General features: G+C 39.4%; 1 protein-coding gene and 1 long non-coding RNA gene across 8 annotated transcripts in view; one reads left to right on the forward strand and one right to left on the reverse strand.

The window, feature by feature from the left end:
- Window positions 1–6938, reverse strand: part of LOC138990190 (uncharacterized) — a 54517-nt gene extending 47579 nt beyond the window's left edge. The window contains exon 1 of the long non-coding RNA XR_011466300.1: window positions 6747–6938. This is a non-coding gene — a long non-coding RNA (uncharacterized lncRNA). The remainder of the gene's footprint in view (window positions 1–6746) is intronic.
- The window catches only part of TRPC4 (transient receptor potential cation channel subfamily C member 4), a 211421-nt gene continuing 197410 nt past the window's right edge, over window positions 6179–20189 (forward strand). For 3 of the 7 annotated variants that reach the window (XM_070380391.1, XM_070380389.1, XM_070380387.1), the window contains exon 1: window positions 6179–6471. The gene's annotated coding sequence lies outside the window, so the exon portion shown is untranslated. Of the gene's footprint in view, window positions 6472–7537; window positions 7732–20189 lie in introns of those variants that run through there. The other 4 variants (XM_070380390.1, XM_070380388.1, XM_070380392.1 and 1 more) reach the window with 2 other exon arrangements.

The raw sequence follows: 20189 nt of genomic DNA on the forward strand, positions 1-20189 counted from the left end.
GACTGGAAAAGGTCTGTCTTCATTCCAATCCCAAAGAAAGGCAATGCTAAAGAATGCTCAAACTACCACACAATTGCACTCATCTCACATGCTAGTAAAGTAATGCTCAAAATTCTCCAAGCCAGGCTTCAACAGTACGTGAACCACGAACTTGCAGATGTTCAAGCTGGATTTAGAAAAGGCAGCGGAACCAGAGATCAAACTGCCAACAATCTACTGGATCATGGAAAAAGCAAGAGAGTTCCAGAAAAACATCTACTTCTGCTTCATTGACTATGCCAAAACCTTTGACTGTGTGGATAACAACAACCCGAAAATTCTGAAAGAGATGGGAATATCAGACCACCTGACCTGCCTCTTGAGAACTCTGTATGCAGGTCAGGAAGCAACAGTTAGAAGTGGACATGGAACAACAGTCTGGTTCCAAACTGGGAAAAGAGTATACTGTCACCCTGCTTATTTAACTTGTATACAGAGTACATCGTGAGAAATCCTGGACTGGATGAAGCACAAGCTGGAATCAAGATTGCTGGGAGAAATATCGATAACCTCAGATATGCAGATGACACCACCATTATGGCAGAAAGCAAAGAAGAACTAAAGAGCCTCTTGATGAAAGTGAAAGAGGAGAGTGAAAAAGTTGGCTTAAAACTCAACATTCAGAAAAATAAGATCATGGCATCTGGTCCCATCACTGCATGGGAAATAGATGGGGAAACAGTGGAAACGGTGAGAGACTTTATTTTTTTAGGCTCCAAAATCACTGCAGATGGTGACTGCAGCCATGAAATTAAAAGACGCTCCTTGGAAAAAAGTTATGACCAACCTAGATACATATTCAAAAGCAGAGACATTACTTTGCCAACAAAGGTGCACCTAGTGAAAGCTATGGTTTTTCCTGTGGTCATGTATGGATGTGAGAGTTGGACTGTGAAGAAAGCTGAGCACCGAAGAATTGATGCTTTTGAACTGTGGTGTTGGAGAAGACTCTTGAGAGTCCCTTGGACTGCAAGGAAATCCAACCAGTCCATCCTAAGGGAAATCAGTCCTGAATATTCATTGGAAGGACTGATGCTGAAGCTGAAACTCCAATACTGTGGCCACCTTAATGGAAGAACTGACTCATTTAAAAGACCCTGATGCTGGGCAAGACTGAAGGTGGGAGGAAAAGGGGATGACAGAGGATGAGATGGTTGGATGGCATCATCAGCTCAATGGACATGAGTTTGAGTAAACTCCAGGAGTTGGTGAGGGACAGGTAGGCCTGGCATGCTGCAGTCCATGGGGTCGCAAAGAGTTGGACATGACTAAGCAACTGAACTGCCTGACTGACTGATTACACTTTACTTTAAAAGACACATACAAACAAAATATGTAGAGTTTTTTTTATTAAAGGCTGAAATAAAACATTACCTCATGAATATTAGCTTCACTTTTGCTTCTTAGGTATTGAAACATTTTAATTACTGATGATTAATAGGGATATAGGCTTCCCAGGTGGCTCTAGGGTAAAGAATCTGCCTGCCAATGCAGGAGACATAGGTTCCATCCCTGGGTCCAGAAGATCCCTTGGAGAAGGAAATGACAACCCATTCTAGTATTCTTGCATGGGAAATCCCACGGACAAAGAAACTTGGTGGGGTACAGTCCATGGGGTCACAAAAGAGTGGGACACATCTTAGTAACTAAACAACAACAAACAACAACCATGGGGATATAAATTATTTCATAAAAAATAGATTTCATAATCTATTATATATAAAATAGATTTTCATATGTATTGTCCTCCCTTCCCTTGTTAGACAGAAAGTAGACTTGTATGTATTATTTGAAGAAGGAATTCATAGGGCCTGGACTCCATCTTAGGCCTGTTCATGCTGATCATGCTCAGCCACATTTCCAATGGACTCTGAACTCTGTGTTTAGTGCCTGTGAAAACAATAACAGAAGGATAAGACCCCCTCCAGACAGGGGAACCTTGAAGATCGTATCTAGGTTACTCATTGCCTAAGAGAAAACATACACTAATCACCCCTTCCTCCAGACAGGCCATACATTTTTCTGTATCTATCAGGGTGTAACCTCGGGTTTATTGATTATTGGCTAATTGTTTGACTGTTTAAGCACATGAGCACATAGGACGTGAATGATGGGGTTATTGGGACTGTATTTCCCTTGGTTTATGTAAGTCTCAAGGAGGCAATGGCACCCCACTCCAGTACTCTTGCCTGGAAAATCCCATGGACGGAGGAGCCTGGTAGGCTGCAGTCCATGGGGTCGTGAAGAGTCGGACACGACTGAGCAACTTCACTTTAACTTTCCACTTTCATGCATTGGAGAAGGAAATGGCAACCCACTCCAATGTTCTTGCCTGGAGAATCCCAGGGACGGCGAAGCCTGGTGGGCTGCCATCTGTGGGGTCGCACAGAGTCGGACACGACTGAAGCGACTTAGCAGCAAGGAATTTGGAGTGGTGGGTTCAGACACGTACACATGGGGTATAAAAGATTTTCACAAATGCTGGCCGGGGTCCTTGGCTAAGAGGAGACTCTGCCTTGGGCCCGCCGGTGTAATAAACTGCACTCCACTATCTGCATCGCCCTTCTGAGTGAGTTTGTTTCCTGGAATGTGTGGCTACAACAGTTGGTGCATGGGCTCCTACAATATGGGGATGACCTGCTTCTGGCTGCCGAACCCAAGGAAAAATCCTGGAAAGGGACAAAAGCACTGCTCCAGCTGCTGATGGAAGCAGGTTACCGGGTGTCAAAGAAGGCACAGATCTGCAAGAAGGAGGTAAGGTATCTGGGGTTTGTCTTAAAGAAGGACACAAGGTTCCAGAGTCTAGTTGGGTCCTATATACTGATGGCACTAGCCTGATAAAACAAGTACAACGGCTGTCAGGTTAGCCAAAGCGGAAGGGGCCATCAAGACTGAAAAGGGATGGTGGGAATTGCCAAGTGGCAAATTATTGGTACCAGAGGAGCTGGCACACAATCTGGTAAGCCAAACACACCAAGCGACTCACCTAGGCCATGCTGCCTGCTCACAGGTTAATGCTGCCTCTCGGGTATTCAGACAAAAACCTCCGGGTATTCAGCTGAAATGCACGCTGCCCTTTGAACACCTGGGAGTGGACTTCACTGAAATGAAACCTCACCGACACTACCGTTACCTGCTGGTCATGGTATGTACGTTCTCGGGCTAGGTAGAAGTTTTTCCTACCTGGATTGAAAGAGCATCAGAAGTAGCCCGGTGCCTGCTTAGGGAAATAGTTCCCAGATTTGGACTTCCTACCAGTGTTGGTTCAGACAATGACCCAGCTTTTGTAGCTAATTTAGTACAACAAGTCAGCAAAATTTAAAACATCAAATGGAAACTGCACACTGCATATAGGCCCAGAGTTCTGAGACGGTGGAATGAACCAACTGGACATTAAAGAGACTCTCCAAGTGGATCAAAGAGACTGACTGCTCCTGGGTGGGCTTGCTTCCGACGGATCTGCTCAGACTCAGGATGACCCCATATTCCCAAGGCTATTCTCCATACGAAATTGTGTATGGGAGGCCCCCTCCCATAATAAAACAGGTGTCAACAAATTTGCCTCAGGTAAGGGGGAATAGGATTTCACAGCAGATGGAACTGGGTAAGGTAATAAATCAGGTAACTAAGTTTGTACAAGAAAGGGTGCCATTCCCCCCTTGGGGAACAGATTCATGAGTTTACGCTTGGTGACCAAGTATGGGTCAAAGATTAGAAACATGATTTGCTAGCCCCTTGGTGAAAGGGCCCTTATGTTATTCTAACTACCCCTACTGCAGTTAAAGTTGCAGGTATTGTCCCTTGGATCCATCATACGAGGGTGAAGAGAACATACCACGCAGACCCAAAAAAAGACTGAGTGGACTGCACAGAGGGACCCCGCTGACCCTCGAGAGACTAAGACCATCCTTAAGAAGAAGGAAAAGAAGATCCTGGACGAGCCCCTTCAGGATGAAGCCGCACAATCAACTCCTGCTGCTTGGCCTCATCAACGTGATTTTGAATTTAACTTCTGTTTCAACTCAGGACAATGTTTTCATCTCATGGGCACATTCCTACTCAGACTTCCACAACACTTCCAACTGCTGGGTATGTGGGGCTATGCCTCTGTCAGTGATGGATGGACTTCCTTGGTGGGTGTCACCACTCTGCCAAGAAGATTTTAAACCACTCTGCTCTTTTCTGAGATGACAAAAAGAGACTTTCCTCTCTCTTGTCAATCATAACCTCTCCTTGCTCTCTTGGTGTAAGACCTACAGTCAATAGATTCGGGTCATGGGGTTACATTTGATATAAAGGCCAGTGTGACAAAAGCCTAACCTACTTGTTGTAAATCTACCCTGGCAGCCCCGGTAAATCTACCTTAATACATGCTAGGTGGACAAGATCCATGTTTCAATGATATGAGTATATTGCTGCCTTATTCGTATCCTCTATAGGGACAACAGATATCGTGGTTAAAGTAGAGACCTTGGCTAATTTCACAAAATAGGCCCTCCTAGATAGAACAAAAGCCATCCAAGCCTTAAATGAAGAACAAATCCAAATGAGAAAAGCGGTAATTCATAATAGAATGGCTTTGGACATACTCACAGCTGCTCAAGGAGGGACCTGTGCTATAATTAAGGTTGAATGTTGTGTATACATTCCTGACTTATCTGGCAATGTATCGACTGCTTTAGATGACATGAAAAACCAGGTAAAAGCAATGTCAAATGAAAACATTCGTTTCTGGACTTCGGTCCTATCTTGGGTGAAGGGCGATTGGTGGAAAACTATGTTTACCACTGTTATAGTTGCCTTGATAGTTCTGCTTTGTGGACCCTGAATTTTACAATGTATTATGAACTTTGTAACCCAAAGGTTGATGTCATTCTCCCAAATTGGTGGTCGGAGAGCCAGGGTGCAATATATCCCTATGAATGATGCTCATAATATGAGTTAAGAGCATCAAGAGGAGGGAATGAAGAAGGAATTCATAGGGCCTGGACTCCATCTTAGGCCTGTTCATGCTGATCATGCTTGGCCACCTTTCCAATGGACTCCGAACTCTGTGTTTAGTGCCTATGAAAACAACAACAGAAGGATAAGACCCCCTCCAGACAGGGGAACCTTGAAGATCGTATCTAGGTTACTCATCGCCTAAGAGAAAACATACACTAATCACCCCTTCCTCCAGACAGGCCATACATTTTTCTGTATCTATCAGGGTGTAACCTCGGGTTTATTGATTATTGGCTAATTGTTTGACTGTTTAAGCACATGAGCACATAGGAAGTGAATGATGGGGTTATTGGGATTGTATTTTCCTTGGTGTATGTAAGTTTCAAGGAATTTGGAGTGGTGGGTTCAGACACGTACACATGGGGTATAAAAGATTTTCACAAATGCTGGTCGGGGTCCTTGGCTAAGAGGAGACTCTGCCTTGGGCCCGCCGGTGTAATAAACTGCACTCCACTATCTGCATTGTCCTTCTGAGTGAGTTTGTCTCCCGGAACGCGTGGCTACAACATATTACAGTTCATTACCTTGCCTACAGATACATGTATTCCTGCATATTTTATCACTGTTTAACATGAAAACATTCTACAAAGTGTTTAAAGATATTAAAGTACTTTTGTGGTAAAGAAGTAAAATGAGAAAGATTCAAGGAAAGAAAAGAATCGCCCTGTTGTTTGCACACTTGTTTTCTGGAGAGATACTGTAGGAACCACCTTTGCTTCTGGCCAACTCGGTATTCATTAGGGGAGGAGACGACTTAGAAATTTACAACAGAAGTCAAGGCTGGGCTTAGGATAAACCCAGAAGAAGAGCTGTAAACTAAAGAGAAAGAAACATTTAGGAATAAGAAAAGTGATTAAAAAAAGAACAACAGTATGCACATCACCCCAGTGGGTGATCCTTAGCAATTTCCTCTTTACTCATGTAAATACTCAAAAAGAAAAAAAAAAGCTCTCTTGTGAACTAAAAAATAAGTAAAAAATAAGACAGCCAAGAAGGAAATTCTCTTAATTTGGGGCTTTGGAGGCTGCGTGGGTCCAGCATGCCGCCTACCCTTGACTCCCTTGGGGGAATATTTCTTGGGAAGAAAATGGTCCGCCTCCTCGCAGTCGTCAGAGCCCTGATTCCCAGAAGGTGTAACCACGCGTGGCTGGGACGGGGAGAAAGAGTGGCCACTCCTGTTGCACAAGCACACAGCCTGAGCAGCATCTGCTGAGATGCGACTGGAGACCAGTGGCTCACCCCAGGGCTTTGGGGAAATGAAAAAGAATCTAGTAGAACCAAGAGTCTCAAGCCGAGTAATCGCTAGCTAGGATTCCGCGTGGATTCCACTCTCTATTTTACAGATTGGACTCTCCAGTCTCAGGGTCGTGACCAAGCAAGCCTCCCGGAGTGACAAGCTGGGAATCACCGCGCCGCAGTGACCAACAAGTAAGTTATTGCCAACTTTGCCCATATATATATGACATTTTCTCTAAACACTTTAATCTGATTTTCAGGTGTGAACACCACAGTGATGGCCAAAAGATAACTTTTATCCTGAAATCGTCAGTACGCTGATGGGACCGCCACCACCACACACACACACACACACACACACACACACACACACACACTCAATACATCGCACCTGGAGCAACGGGACCTCGCGCGCCTAGGCTGGTGCGCACTTGGAGGGGGGGGTTGTTTAAAATTTGGAAACTTACTGATTTCGTTGGAAAGAGCGAGCTGGACTGAGGGTGGGTGGAACGCCGCCTCGTCATTTATTCATTGCGACTGTCTCCATTGTGGACACTAGTAGCGAGTCACAGACGCCTGTTCTTGCAGGGGAAGTCTGACACCTTGAGGACGCGAGAGGGGGTGCCGGGACCCCCGGGAGCCGGAGAGGGAGAAGCTTTGCGAGTTACCGGGTGAAGAGGGTGGAGGACTACTTTTTCAAGTCGGGGGACCTGCCGCGCGGGGCTTGTTTACTTGGGTGGGAGCAGGGTGATCACCGGCCGGGTTCTGACGCGAACTGAAGTCGGACAGCCTGGGGGGTGAGCCCGCCGGGAGCCTGGAGGTGTGTCTGGCTCGCCTCCACGGTCACAGGGTGGGTACTGGCCACCGACTGGACTGGATCACCGTTGGCTTGTGTGAGCTCGCCTGCCCAACGGGCTGACCCCAAACATCTGGCCCCGGGGCGGCGGAGGCTCTTCCCCGGGTCCTGCCCTCGCGCCGGTCCACCTCCACCGCCGCGCAGAGCGGCGCGTGGGACGCGCATCTTTCCGAGTGGTCCCCTCTGAACCCGGGCTGCGCTGACCCGGAGTCAGGCCGCCACCGGAGATGCAGGGAGGGGTGCCTTCCTCTTGGTTCGTCGGCTGACAGCCGTGGGAACGCTAACTTTACCCGGAGGGGTCCTTAAGGGCCGGGGGTGGGCGAGGTTCTCCTCCCCTGGCGCTCACCTCCCCCTCGCCCCAGGCCCTCCCCTCCCCCGCCTCGCGCGGCATCACTCTCAGAGCATCCTCACTCCGCCCAGTTCGGTGCCAGCTGCGTGGGCTCCAGCTTCGTGCGTTTTCCTTGGAATGCTCGGAAACTCGGCGAAGACTAAGGAGATCCCGTCGGAATTTGCCGGGCGTGCTGGCACCGGGCAAAGCACTCGCGCCGCCGGCCTCGACTCCAACCCCCTTCAGCCAGAAGATCGCAACTTTGCAGGTAAAGAGGGTGTCGCCTCAGAGCTCCATCTGGCCGGAGCCGCACCTTCCCTCGTTTCTGGGATCTCGGTTAAGTTTCTCAAGCTGCCTGGGAAGCCTGCTCCCTCTTGGGAGGCGGACATCCCTGGGGGTTACTAGATCCAGAGGCTCGGGCTCTGCAAGGTTTCTCTTTAGAGCTGGGGACCGGATCTGTGAAGCTTTCTGTGGTTGACCTGGGCTGAACGAGAGTTTGGGGATGTTTCTCAGCATCTTACCGCACCCGGCTTTGAAGCAGGGGAGAGGGCAAAGAGTGAACCCCCGGTGTGACTTATATGGTAAACAAAGCAGCAGAAGCCACGCCGTGGAGCTGGGGAGGAAAGCTGTTTTTAGCCTTTTACGCATTTGGGGAAGGTGGGAGATCTTGGTGGCCCCTGGGCGCATATAAGGGAGCTCTAGACTCTGGTACCTAACCTGGGGTAATAAAGAAAGGACGGTGGTCAATATCCTGTCAATTAAACTCTGCGTCATTTTCATTTTCTATCAAAACACGGAAACACTTCGATCCGTGTCGCTGGATCCAGACTAAGGGATTCCTAGTTCGCTTGGCTACTAAGATTCCAATTAAGCCAATGACCCTGTTTGCTACTTGGCTGAATCACTGAGATTCGCTGCACAACTTGTTGTTCTAGCTGAGAAGTCGGCTGCCTTTTGTGATGAGGTAACTAGAGAATCCTGGAAAGGGATGAAGGGCTGGGAGAGACTGAGACAGGGCGCTCCGGGACTTGCCTGTATTCACTGTGCTGTGTTCACTCTGGTGTATCCCTGTTCACATGCTTGCTTAGGGGGGCCCTTCTCAGTTAATATCCATAACTGTAAGATGCAGCAAGTTGGCTTACTCTGAGTAAGCACCAAGCCAAAAGAGTGGGAGGAAGCAGAAACAAGGTTTACTCCTTTTATTAAAAGGAAATTTACAACAGACTTGTAAAATTGAAAAAAAAAATCAGTTCTCATATAATTTCTGGATTTCCTATTACAGTCATTGCTGCACAAAACATATTACAAAGTCTGTAAGTGAAAAGGTTGGCTAGAGTTTGTTGTGTTTTTATTTTTTTAAGAAAAATTCTGAATTAGGGAGAGTAAGAACGTGTGGATATGTTAAAACATTGAAATCATGGGTATTGGAATCATTGGCTATTTAAACTTAGATGGTAATACCTACTTCTATACCCACTTCTAGTCACCCAGACAGTAGACCAAGACCTCTCCTTTTAAGTATGGTAGGCAAAAAGTCAGTAAGATAAAGGGATAACTAGTAGTTTAAATATTAGAATCAAAATTCAGTTAGATAAGTGCTTGCTAAAGAAGCACTTTAAGGACTGTGAATTAATGTAAATCAGCACATCAATAGAAGTTACCTTGGCTTTATCAAAGTATTTTATGCAAATATCTTGAATTAATGGAGGGTTAGTATAGGTAGAAAGCAAGCAAGCACTTTCCTCTTTCCTGAATGAGACCACTGACCTGCAGAGGCTTTCAGTAGAGTTCTGATCAGAGCTCAGTTACTCTGTTAAGCTTGATGTTGTGAACTGAAGAGCCAATAGATTCATGCCAAGGAAGTCACATATGAAGAGAAATACTAATAGGTTAATGAAATTGAGGCATAAGAGGTGCTTAATATTCACTGGGTGAATAAATATATGGTTAGATAGCTTAAATAAGGCATAGCAAGAAGATTCATAATTGCAAATTTAGAGAATTTCTTCCATTGAGGTGAGAACTTAAAGGAACATGGGCATTCATCAAAGCAGAACTAAGTACAAGAGATATGACGTGTCTCTTTAGTAAAACCTGTCAAATGTATTAACTCTCTTTCTGCAAAGCTTGGTTCTTGAAAACTGTGTTTCAGTTTACCTGCTTCATGGTCACTCTCACAGATACAAGAAGTGTAGTAAACTTCCATTACTTATAAGCTTTGAAGTTTTGTAATTTTACATTATTTATGTTTCTATGGCAGTTATTCCTGAAAAGTCAAGTTCAGATTACAAAGAAAAAACATTAGAAAACTAAAGTTCTATATGAATTCTATGGCCACTTCGGTTATTGAAGGTATAAGAGCTCAAATAACTTTCCACCTAAGTTTGTTGTTGTTTAGTCACTAAGTCAGGCCCAATTCTTTGCAGACCCTGTGGACTGTAGCCCACCAGGCTCCTCTGTCCATGGGATTTCCCAGGCAAAAATACTGGAGTGGGTTGCCATTTCCTTCTTCATATAAGATAACCTCTATTAATTCATATTTTATATAAGTGGGAAACACCAGACATTGCTTTTATTCTTTCCGGTTAAAGGAAATTTGCATATCTTATTCAGTACACATATTTTAAATGTAAAGCTTATAATAAATGTGATAAATTTCTATTGAAGTACAAAAATAACCATTATGAATGTGCCAATTAACCCCTCTGAATTGAAAATACTTTCATAAATATGTTGCAGAAAATATTGTCATGATTTTGCACCTGCATGTTTAATTGCCAGGATAATTTATGACAATTCAGATCATTAACATATTTAGCAACTGAAAACTTACATGATCTACCTTTTCTAATTAATTCATACATGGAAACAAAAATAAAAATAGGTACATTTTTGTTCAGTAGTTAATATTGTGAATATCAGTGCTCAAAGAGAAAGGATTTTGTAAATAAAGATGGAGAAGAAATGATAAACACCAGCCAGGAAAGTAAAACTGTAGACTGAATATTTTCTTACGAAAATGTGATTGTTTGATTTCTAAAAACAAGCTAGGTGAAGGGAAGTATAAACTATTAAGTTTTCTTTTTTCAAAATCATGATGGCTGAACATTTCATGAGATCAGATTCTAATGTGAATCTTTTCTTTTCAAGTTGTATTGTCTGGGCCGAACTGAAACTAGTGTTACTCACCTCGTTAATATCTATGGAAAACCCACCAGAAGCATTTTGGTTCTTATTAAAAATGATGTTGAAGAGACAGCTCAAAACAAAAACCTTGTCTTTTCACCTAATTTATGCTTCATCACTCCCCACAACACATATTCATACCAAATAAACATTACAACTGATGAGTTCAACCCAACTTAAACCGGACATTTACTTCTATGTAGTTGTGATGAAAAGCTGTTTTGGAACTATTAATATCTTTCCTCTCCTTATGTTTCCTAGTTCTAATCCTCCAAGCTGTATTGAGACCTTAATATTTTAAGAGATTTGAGAATATTTTGATCAGGAATGTGATATCATGGCTATATCTATTTAATCACTGCAAATATAGACCTGCTCTCTGAGAACATTGGTACTACCAAAATAACACCTATGATGAAAAAATACTTTCAGAAGAAGAAGCTCTTCATTGGTGGAACTGAAAATTAAAGACACATAGATCAAAAATATATCAATTTGAAACTATGTGGTTCCATAAACTATTCAGTACATGGAGTGAAATTCTTAAGTCTCAATGATTCTTCTGAAAGTTGTTTCACTTAAACAGGTTGTGAAAGAGAGATAATAGTTTCAGCAGTTGATCTTTTCTTGTAACTAAACTGTAGGTGATAACCCATTAATATTAGTGCAGATTAGTCAATGCTTTGAAAAAACGTTTCCTTTGAAACTCGGCCGTGTCATTGAGTAATGGCTTCTTGAGAAGCAACAGGTGACACATGGGCCCAGTTTTACACATAAAATTCAAAATGTTAAGTAAAACATTAATTTAAAAGTAGGCCTCAATAGCTTTATCTAGCATGCTCCATTCTTTTTGAGAAATGGCAAGTGAAATGTAATGAATCAGATACACATTCATTATACTCTGCCTCTAGTGTGCTGTGGTCTAAAAATGTTGAAAAGTTACCATAAGTCATTTCCTTGTACAAATATTATCAATGGTAAAATTTACTTAAGACAGGAGGATAAGAATTATTACCAAAAAAGGAAAGTGGGAAAAAGAGAGTAAGTCAATATTTATGAGTACTTAAGGTATGCCAGGAACTATGCTAGAAACTTAAATTTTTTTATCTTCACATCTACCCTAACACTAAGGTATTATTACTAACTTTTAAAGAATCTGAAAAGGCTAAATTACTACCAAAAAGAAAAAAAAATCACAGAGTTTCTTCGTGGTAGAGTCAGAATTTGAACCCATGTCTCCTTGATTTTAAAGCCAATATTCCTTTTACTTGATTCTTATGGTTTCAAAACTAAAATTAGTAATCTTTTAATAAGATCCATGAGTTCATTGGATTCTTATAGCCATTTATTTATTTAGCTTTTCAAATGTTGTAACATTGGGACATAAATGACCTCATTATAACTCTAGAATTTGAAACAACACTGTGTTAACTAAGGCTCTACCCGTTTTGAAGCAGAGTAGGAGATGAGATGCTCAGCTCAAGCCAATTGCTCTCAAAACTATTTCCTTTATTACTCTTGAATCTATATGTAATGTGTGTGGAAAGAAAAAAAAAGCTTATTTTCAAGGATAAAATTCTAGATAATAGACTTTTAAATAGTTATGAGATTATAATTTCTAAATAAAAATTGTCATTCAAACCTTGAAAACATCTGTAGGCTGTTGATAAAACGTCTTTGTTTGTACAAAACACAGTCATGTTAAGACAGGTTTGCGTTACATCTTATCAGTGTTATATGAAATTTCTAGAGAAGTGTTTTTCTCTTAATTTTAACTGCTTAATTATTTTGCATGTCCCTTGGTATTTAATGAAGGGAGCACTCTTTCATGCATCCCAAAAGACATGGTTCAGCTGGTGGACCATTTTAACACATTTGCCATTTTTTTAAAAAAAAACATACACCTGCATTTAAAACCAATGTGCTTAAATCCAAAAACCCATTGACATTGAAGTTGAGGAAATACATTTTTTGAATATATGTCATATATGACAAAAATTAGCACTGAAGTGATACCTATTCAGTAGATATTATTTGAATGTTAGTAAATGGATAATTGAATAAATAGATGAGTGACGCATGAATTAGATCTTCATCTTTGCATTTTCGGGCACAGCTCCCTCTCTATAGAATAACTTCTCTCTTACTGCTTCCTGTCAAAATGTTCTCCAGGCACTAAACCTAGCTCAATATCACTGTCTCCTTGAAAGCTTCCTTCATGTCTCCAGGTGTCTCAAGTATAAATACAAGCTAAACCCTTGTTATAGTCTACCTTACAGATGGATAGAGGTCTGTCTCCTACACTAGGCAGTAAGCTCCTTTAAGAAACCCAGAGGATACTCAAAAACATGTGAGTTTTAACGTGACTTAGACTGTCATAAATATTACACTTTTGCAATTAAGCATACTTATTTCATAGTTTTATAATTCCATTGCTAAACTGTGAGCTTATTTATTTATCTAATGAAGCCATTATAATAATAATTTGCACTTATATGATATTGTGACTACTGTATTACTTCCTATGTTATAAACATTAACCCACTGATACTCAGTGGACATAACTTCCAGTCAACTGGTGACTCTATAATGCTCATTTCCACAGAATTTATATAGTCAGTTATTAATGTGTTTTAGTTTAAGTGGTGCTGTGCTCAAATTCTTAGGAGGGAGCTTCTGTTCTTTTACATCATAAGTGTGATTAGAGTTGAAAGAATATTTCTCAGGAATACTTACTAAACTCAAGGCAGTCAGAGACTTCTTTGGTGTGATTACAATTGTTAAATTAAGCTGAGAATTCATGTCAAAGCCTTGACAGCCTATGATGTCCAGTTGTGGGTGGCATGAGCTTTTATTTTTTGGAGGGCGGTTAGTAACTTTTTATTCTGCCTGGTAACCTTGTTACAAATGAAAGTTTATGAACAGTGTTCTTCCCTTTGTTGTTGTTTAGTCACCAACTTGTGTCTGATTGTTTGTGACCCCGTGGACTGTAGCCCACCAGGCTCCTCTGTCCATGGGATTTCCCAGGCAAGAATACTGGAGCAGGTTGCCATTTCCTTCTCCAGGGGATCTTCTCAACCCAGGTATGGAACCTGCCTCTCTTGCTTGGCAGGTGGATTCTTTACCACTGAGCTGCCTGGGAAGGTCTCAGGTACCCTACTATACTTTCAATATATTTTACCTCCAAATGATGGTGGAGAAGCTACACAATTGAGTTAGCTAATACCCTGTGCATACTGGGACCATAGTTCATAGCTCAATGCATCACAATTTTTATTTTCACAGAATTAAGATACTTAGTGTTCAACATATGCTTTTTGAATGGGTGAATGGAATGAATGAATGCATGGGTGATTGTTGTCAGCTGCTATGCTCAACCTCTGTATTTTAATATGCTCTTCTTTCAAGGAACTGGTCACATACCTGTATGAATCACCCCAAAAATGATGGATGGAAGGACAGGAGTGATGCATAATGTACATTGGGTGAAGGGTGGAGAGTCCATCGTGTTTTATATATAACCATCCCAACTGTTTGTGAAACAGGGGTATCATTTTATATAAAAATCTCCTTCATGATAGGGCTGCATACACCAAAGATCACACTGAAGACTACACTTTAAATGGATTCTCTTCTATGGTGGTCGTAGTTTGAGAAGCAATTTTTGAATTCATTTAATTGTATAGTGATACACACACACACACAAATATATATATATATATATATACACACATATATATATGCATTTAAACATATACCAACACTTAAAACCTGCTTTTGAATTCATTAATTAAACATAAATTATATATATATATCTCCATCTGTATGTATTGTATATGTATATATAAGTAAGTAAACCTGTACATATAGCTGTATATAATGCCATATAAGTAGTACAGAATGAGAAAGAGTGGGAGATTGCTCCTGGGGACAGGTTCTTAAGATGATGCTTGCAGAGTAATTACCAGAGATAGTGAGATTAAAATTGTTAGCAAAGAAGGTAGAGTAACCCATAAAAGACAATAGAAGTTATTTGCTGGTGTATTAGTGTCCCTATGGAATGGTTAGACATGTACTGAATGACTTGGAAGGTCATCTAATTCAAAAGATTTTTTTTAAAGATATACTCTCATATCTTACCAAATGCTTTTTTTTGAATAGCAGATACATATTGTATACATATACACACACACATATATATACACACATGGAATGTTTGATGAAGGACTTATTTAATGCATGACAGTCATCCCCACTAAATGCTAAGAATAAAGAGGTACATCTCACCTTTTTTGTTTACGATTTCAAAAAAAAGATTCTCCTAAGCCTCTTAGTAACATGTTCAAGTGTCCCCTGTTATCTTGTAGACATTTTGCTGTTTTATTGTCACCTGATCTCTTCTCATGGAAATGGAAAACTCAAGAAAATAACACAAGTCAAACTAAGATAACAGTCTACAATTGAAATTAAAAACAATGACATTGGGTCACATTGGAAGAAATCCAAATCCATCTTCTCTTCCTTGTCTCAAATTATTGTTTCCTATAAAAATAGCGCTTAGAGTTTCCAACTATAAATTTATGTTCAAATTACATAACATTATTGACACAGTTAACGATGGTGCTTTCCTTTTATATATAGATATTACTGAGTTAACCATTCAAAGGAGATACATTGTTTTCCAAAGTCTTGATGGATTTATGGTGATATACCCACATGGTGCCCAATCCCCCTTTGAACCAATGAAGCAAACTTAAGAGAAGAAGACCATTTTAAAGCTAGGGGTGTCTTAACTTGGATCCTCACACCCCTATCCCATTGCCTTGGGACATAAAACACTTTGGCCCAAGAAAGTCTTGTATGGACCCATTCTAGAACCATCTAGGAGTTCTCAATATGCCCTGTTCGTGTTTTCTAGGAAGCCCTTATGTCTACAGCTGAGGATGTATTGAAGACCTCGAAACCTCATGACCTTAAATTTGGGGAACAAAAAAGGGACTGCAGTCAGCTACATTCTTCTTTGTGGAATAGTTTTTTGGGAACTTCATTCCTAGGGCTATCCACTGTTTACCAGGATTTTTTATTTTCTGAGAATCATCATGTGAAATAATCAGAGTGCCTATCTCTAAGCCTCTGAGAGCCTCTACAATTAAAGAGAAACAAATATTTTTAAAGAACACTCAAATATTAGGGTTATCATTGCTCCGTAGGATATTAAATAGCTTTGTATCTAAAAAAAAGATATGTCTCCCTGTATGTGCTATATAAAGAGAAAATGTTGGCAGAGGCAAAAGACTTACTTGCTTATCTGGTTCATTTTAACCTCACAGCTTAACATTCTGATTTGTAATGTGCAAGCTACTTAGAGAACTGAACCGCGCATTTTCATTTAGCACTCCAGCATGTTCTTGGAACAAAGTGAACCAGCAAATGATTTTGCCCTTTCATGAATAAAAGAAGCCTTAATGAAAAAACATTTCATTATAATAGTACTTATGATAAAGAATTTTCCCCAACATATAAAATATCAACAATTTTAACCTGAAGAACGAAAACTGCTTTTTGTTTGTTGTACTGAACAGGGAACCACTAAAACCAGAACTTTCTAATCTTCCTAAATATTTTCTTACTAGTTATTACATTGCTATAATTGAAATATTGGGAACAAATATATATTAAAAATCACCTCTTTTTACAGTTAATGGTTTTTGTAAGCACAAAATGCATAAAGTCTGTTTTATAATGCAATATTTTAGCCTCTGATTTTTTTCTTAACGTTGATGTCTACAAAATAAAAATAGAGACAGGAGACAACCTGATTGAGAAGAAGTCAACACACCATGTTTTTGAAATGATCCATTGTTGAATAGCCTAGATATATTTGAACCATATAACCCTGGTTCATTTCGGTTTACTTAAAGTTATTTGAAAGCTGAGATACTCTCTAATAAGTTAAGATCTTCAAAAATATACAAGGATTGTGTGTCAAATATTGAATATGATTAAAGGTAGTCTCTACTCATAGAATATATTGCTATTCAGTAGCTTTTAGGAGTGTTTCATAGTCTGACAGAACTTATTTTGGTTTTAATCTTAATGAAGTGGATATACAGGTATAATAAAGACAGTGACTGCTCAAAGGGTTTCATGTATCCTTTGGTTCATCTCCAATGCAACATTCCATATCTACTGTTTGCACTCCATCCATCATTATACCTACAGATGAACATCTGCAATTGCCCAGTTGGTCCTGTGTGTAGGGCGGCTCCCGCATAGATTGGAGGTTAATGACAGAGGAATGGCCATATAGGAACCCACATTCCCTGCTGCCTCTATCAGATCAGGTTATTTTCATAGGTAGATGGCAACTATGATGAACATTTATTTTCCTGGACATTTATAAAAGTGTGGTAAGGTTCTGTATTCATGGTGAAATTTAATTGCAACCTCTAATGAATTATGGCTTCAGATAAAATACTCTAGTTTCTTTTCTGTAAGTTAGAGATAAAAGTTTCTTTCTAATATATTTAAGAAAATTTCATATCAAGCAGGGCTTAAGCAAAGGATTTTAAGAAAGAGGATTTCATATTGTTACATTCTTTCTTGATATACAAGAAGGGGCACAATTAAACTATTGGGCTTAAGACAAATGGTCAGTTGTACTCTGCTCCATTATGATGGGAAAGTCATTATGTGGTTGAAACTGGGATTTCTGCCCATTTTTTTGCTTTACACTGAAATGAATGCTAACCATAATTATAAGGATAAATGCTATATGGATTCACTATAAAAGTTTGTGTGAATATTTTAAGTGTCTTATGTGAAATAGCAAATACTTAAGATATACTACTGATTTATTATCACTACTCATTAATTTTAAAAAGAATTTGACATTTTAATTTTAATGCATGCAGCAAATACTTTCAGTTTATTTTCCTAAAATTCATAGCAGCACTTTGAGTTTGCCTATTATTTCACATATGAGACCAAGCAATACAAAATATTTATCTGTTGATGAGCTATTGTTGTCTTTTTTTATTTCTTATCACAGAAAATGGTGGAAATAAACTTGAAGGACAGTATATTGATCTTTTAAAAAATAAAATTTTATACATAGAGACACATGCATTTGGTAGAGGAATGGACTGAGTTGGATAGATTTGATTTTTTTAAGAACAATTATAAATCTGTTTTATTTTTATTTTAGTTTTCTTTTATATTATTATCATTGCGGATGCTACACCTGCTGTCTTCAGATGCCCTCTGCCATCCATCTGTAGGCAACCAAGAGTTGTCTTAAGCATGTTTAGTGTCAGTGGGCCAAAACTTTTCTCAGTTTTTGTTTGATTGAAAATGTTTTTATTTGATCTCACTTTTAAGGCTGTTTCTATTGTTTGGAGTATTCTAGATTAGAAATTTTTTTCTTTCAGTACTTTATGCTCCTCAGTTGACTTTTAGCTTCTATCATTTCTGCTGAAATGTCAACCATCAGTCTGATTATGGCTCCTTTGAGGGCAATATGTTCTGTATTTTTGGTTGCTTTTATGCTTTCTTTTAGTCCTTTGTTTTCATTAGTTTTACGATTATGTACCGAACTGAGCTTTTTAGATTTCTGTTGCTTGGTATTTGAAACACGTTTTAAATATGACTTGATATCTTTTATCAGTTTTGGAAAATTCTTGTTCATTAACCTTCAGAGGTGGTTTTGCACTTACCTTTTCCCCTTTAATGCCTCCAATTATTCATATTTTTTTCCTTTTACTCTGTGCCATATTTCTAGTATTCTTTTATTAATTATTCTTTTAATGTATTTCCATGCATATTTGCTTTCTCTGCTGTTATCTGGATATTTTGAATGGTTTTATCTATCCTCTGGCAGGCAGATAAAATGGGAGTAAACATCTTAAATCAATCAGAACCTGAGCAGATAAGAGGTTAATTTCAACCTTTGCAAGCCTATGAACCCCTGGTTGATGCCCAGGATCTGTTATAGGACCCCAGGGTCTGAACACCTTGGCTATGTAGTAAGACCACTCCTCCTTTAAGGTTCCAGGATAATGAATTTTACCTCTGCAGTTTTGCAAGATTGATGAATACCCTGCCCTAAATTTCAGCAGCTTTCTTAATTATTTTCCTGCAAAGCTTAAGATTTTAACAAATGCTTTGAGAAAAGAGCTGCTGAGTGTAAGACATACCTCCATCTGTCTCCCTTCTTACCAGGACATGAGACCCTTGTATTTGCCTTGGCAAATGTTGAGAGGAAATGTGGTTTGTAGAAGGCCAAGTCATCTCTCAGTGGTTTCTCTCCAACTAAGATACTGACTCTTCAAGTACTTGTTAGCTTTGCAACTCTTTTTTAAGTTGATTAAAAAATTTTTTTTTAATTTAAATTTATTTATTTTAACTGGAGGCTAATTACAATGTTGTATTGGTTTTGCCATACATTTCATATTGAAGTATAGTTGATTTACAATGTTGTCTTAGTTTTAGGTGTACAGCAAAGTGATTCAGCTATACATAAACAAATATCCATCCTTTTTCAGATTCTTTTCCCATAAGTTATTAGAGTATTGAGTAGAGTTCCCTGTGCTATACAGTAGGTCCTTGTTGACTTGTTATATATAGCAGTGTATATATGTTAATCTGAGCCTCCTAATTTATCCCTGTCCCTACCTTTCCCCTTTGGTAACCATGTTTGTTTTCGAAGTCTACAGGTCTGTTTCTGTTTCGTAAATAAGTTCATTTGTATCATTTTTTTAGATCCCACTCATAAGTGATATATTTGTCTTTGTCTGACTTAACTTCACTTAGTATGATAACTGCAGCTCTTCTCTAGATAGAGATTTATTTGCTTGTTTGTCTATATTTACCCAGCTTTTCTAAATGTTATCAAAAAAAATATTAGGCCACTACATGCCATTCTATCATAGTCAGAAACACAAGTACTTCTTTTATATTTTGAATTTACTGCCAAAAAATTTAGTCAAAGCGTTTAAAAGAAAGAAATTATACGTATATGGCATAGTATAGACACATAATTATACCCACAGAGAGAGAAATGTAACAACTGCAATGTAGTTTCAGAATTTTTAATCTGATTTTTATTAGCTCAGAAATAACATTATTCTTACAAAATTACCAAGTCTTTGACTTTAGAACAATCATTTTAAACAACCAATTTAAAGCTATTTTGTATAAAATAATAAATTCTAAGTAAAACCTTATTAATGTGACTCAAATCAATTGTAATGAAGTTTCAACTAATAGCTCTTTCTTACTGAATCACAAACACACTATTAACTGAACAAAAAGTAGAGCAATATAATGCAATAGCAATTTGACCTCTTTGTCACTGAGGTGAGATTTTTCTTCAGGCCTGTGGTTTTCTGAGTAATCTTCATTTCTCCCATTCAAAGTCCATTACATAAAGACGGGAAAGTGTCAGTGCTCACTGCTGTTTGTGTTCCAGTTATAACTGTTACGGCTGAAATTGCCTAAAGCCTGATAAAGTTCCTTAAAGGTGTTCTGTGGATGTACCCA

The sequence above is a fragment of the Bos mutus genome, chromosome 12 (genome assembly GCF_027580195.1).
Source record: "Bos mutus isolate GX-2022 chromosome 12, NWIPB_WYAK_1.1, whole genome shotgun sequence".
Classification (NCBI taxonomy): Eukaryota; Metazoa; Chordata; class Mammalia; order Artiodactyla; family Bovidae; genus Bos; species Bos mutus.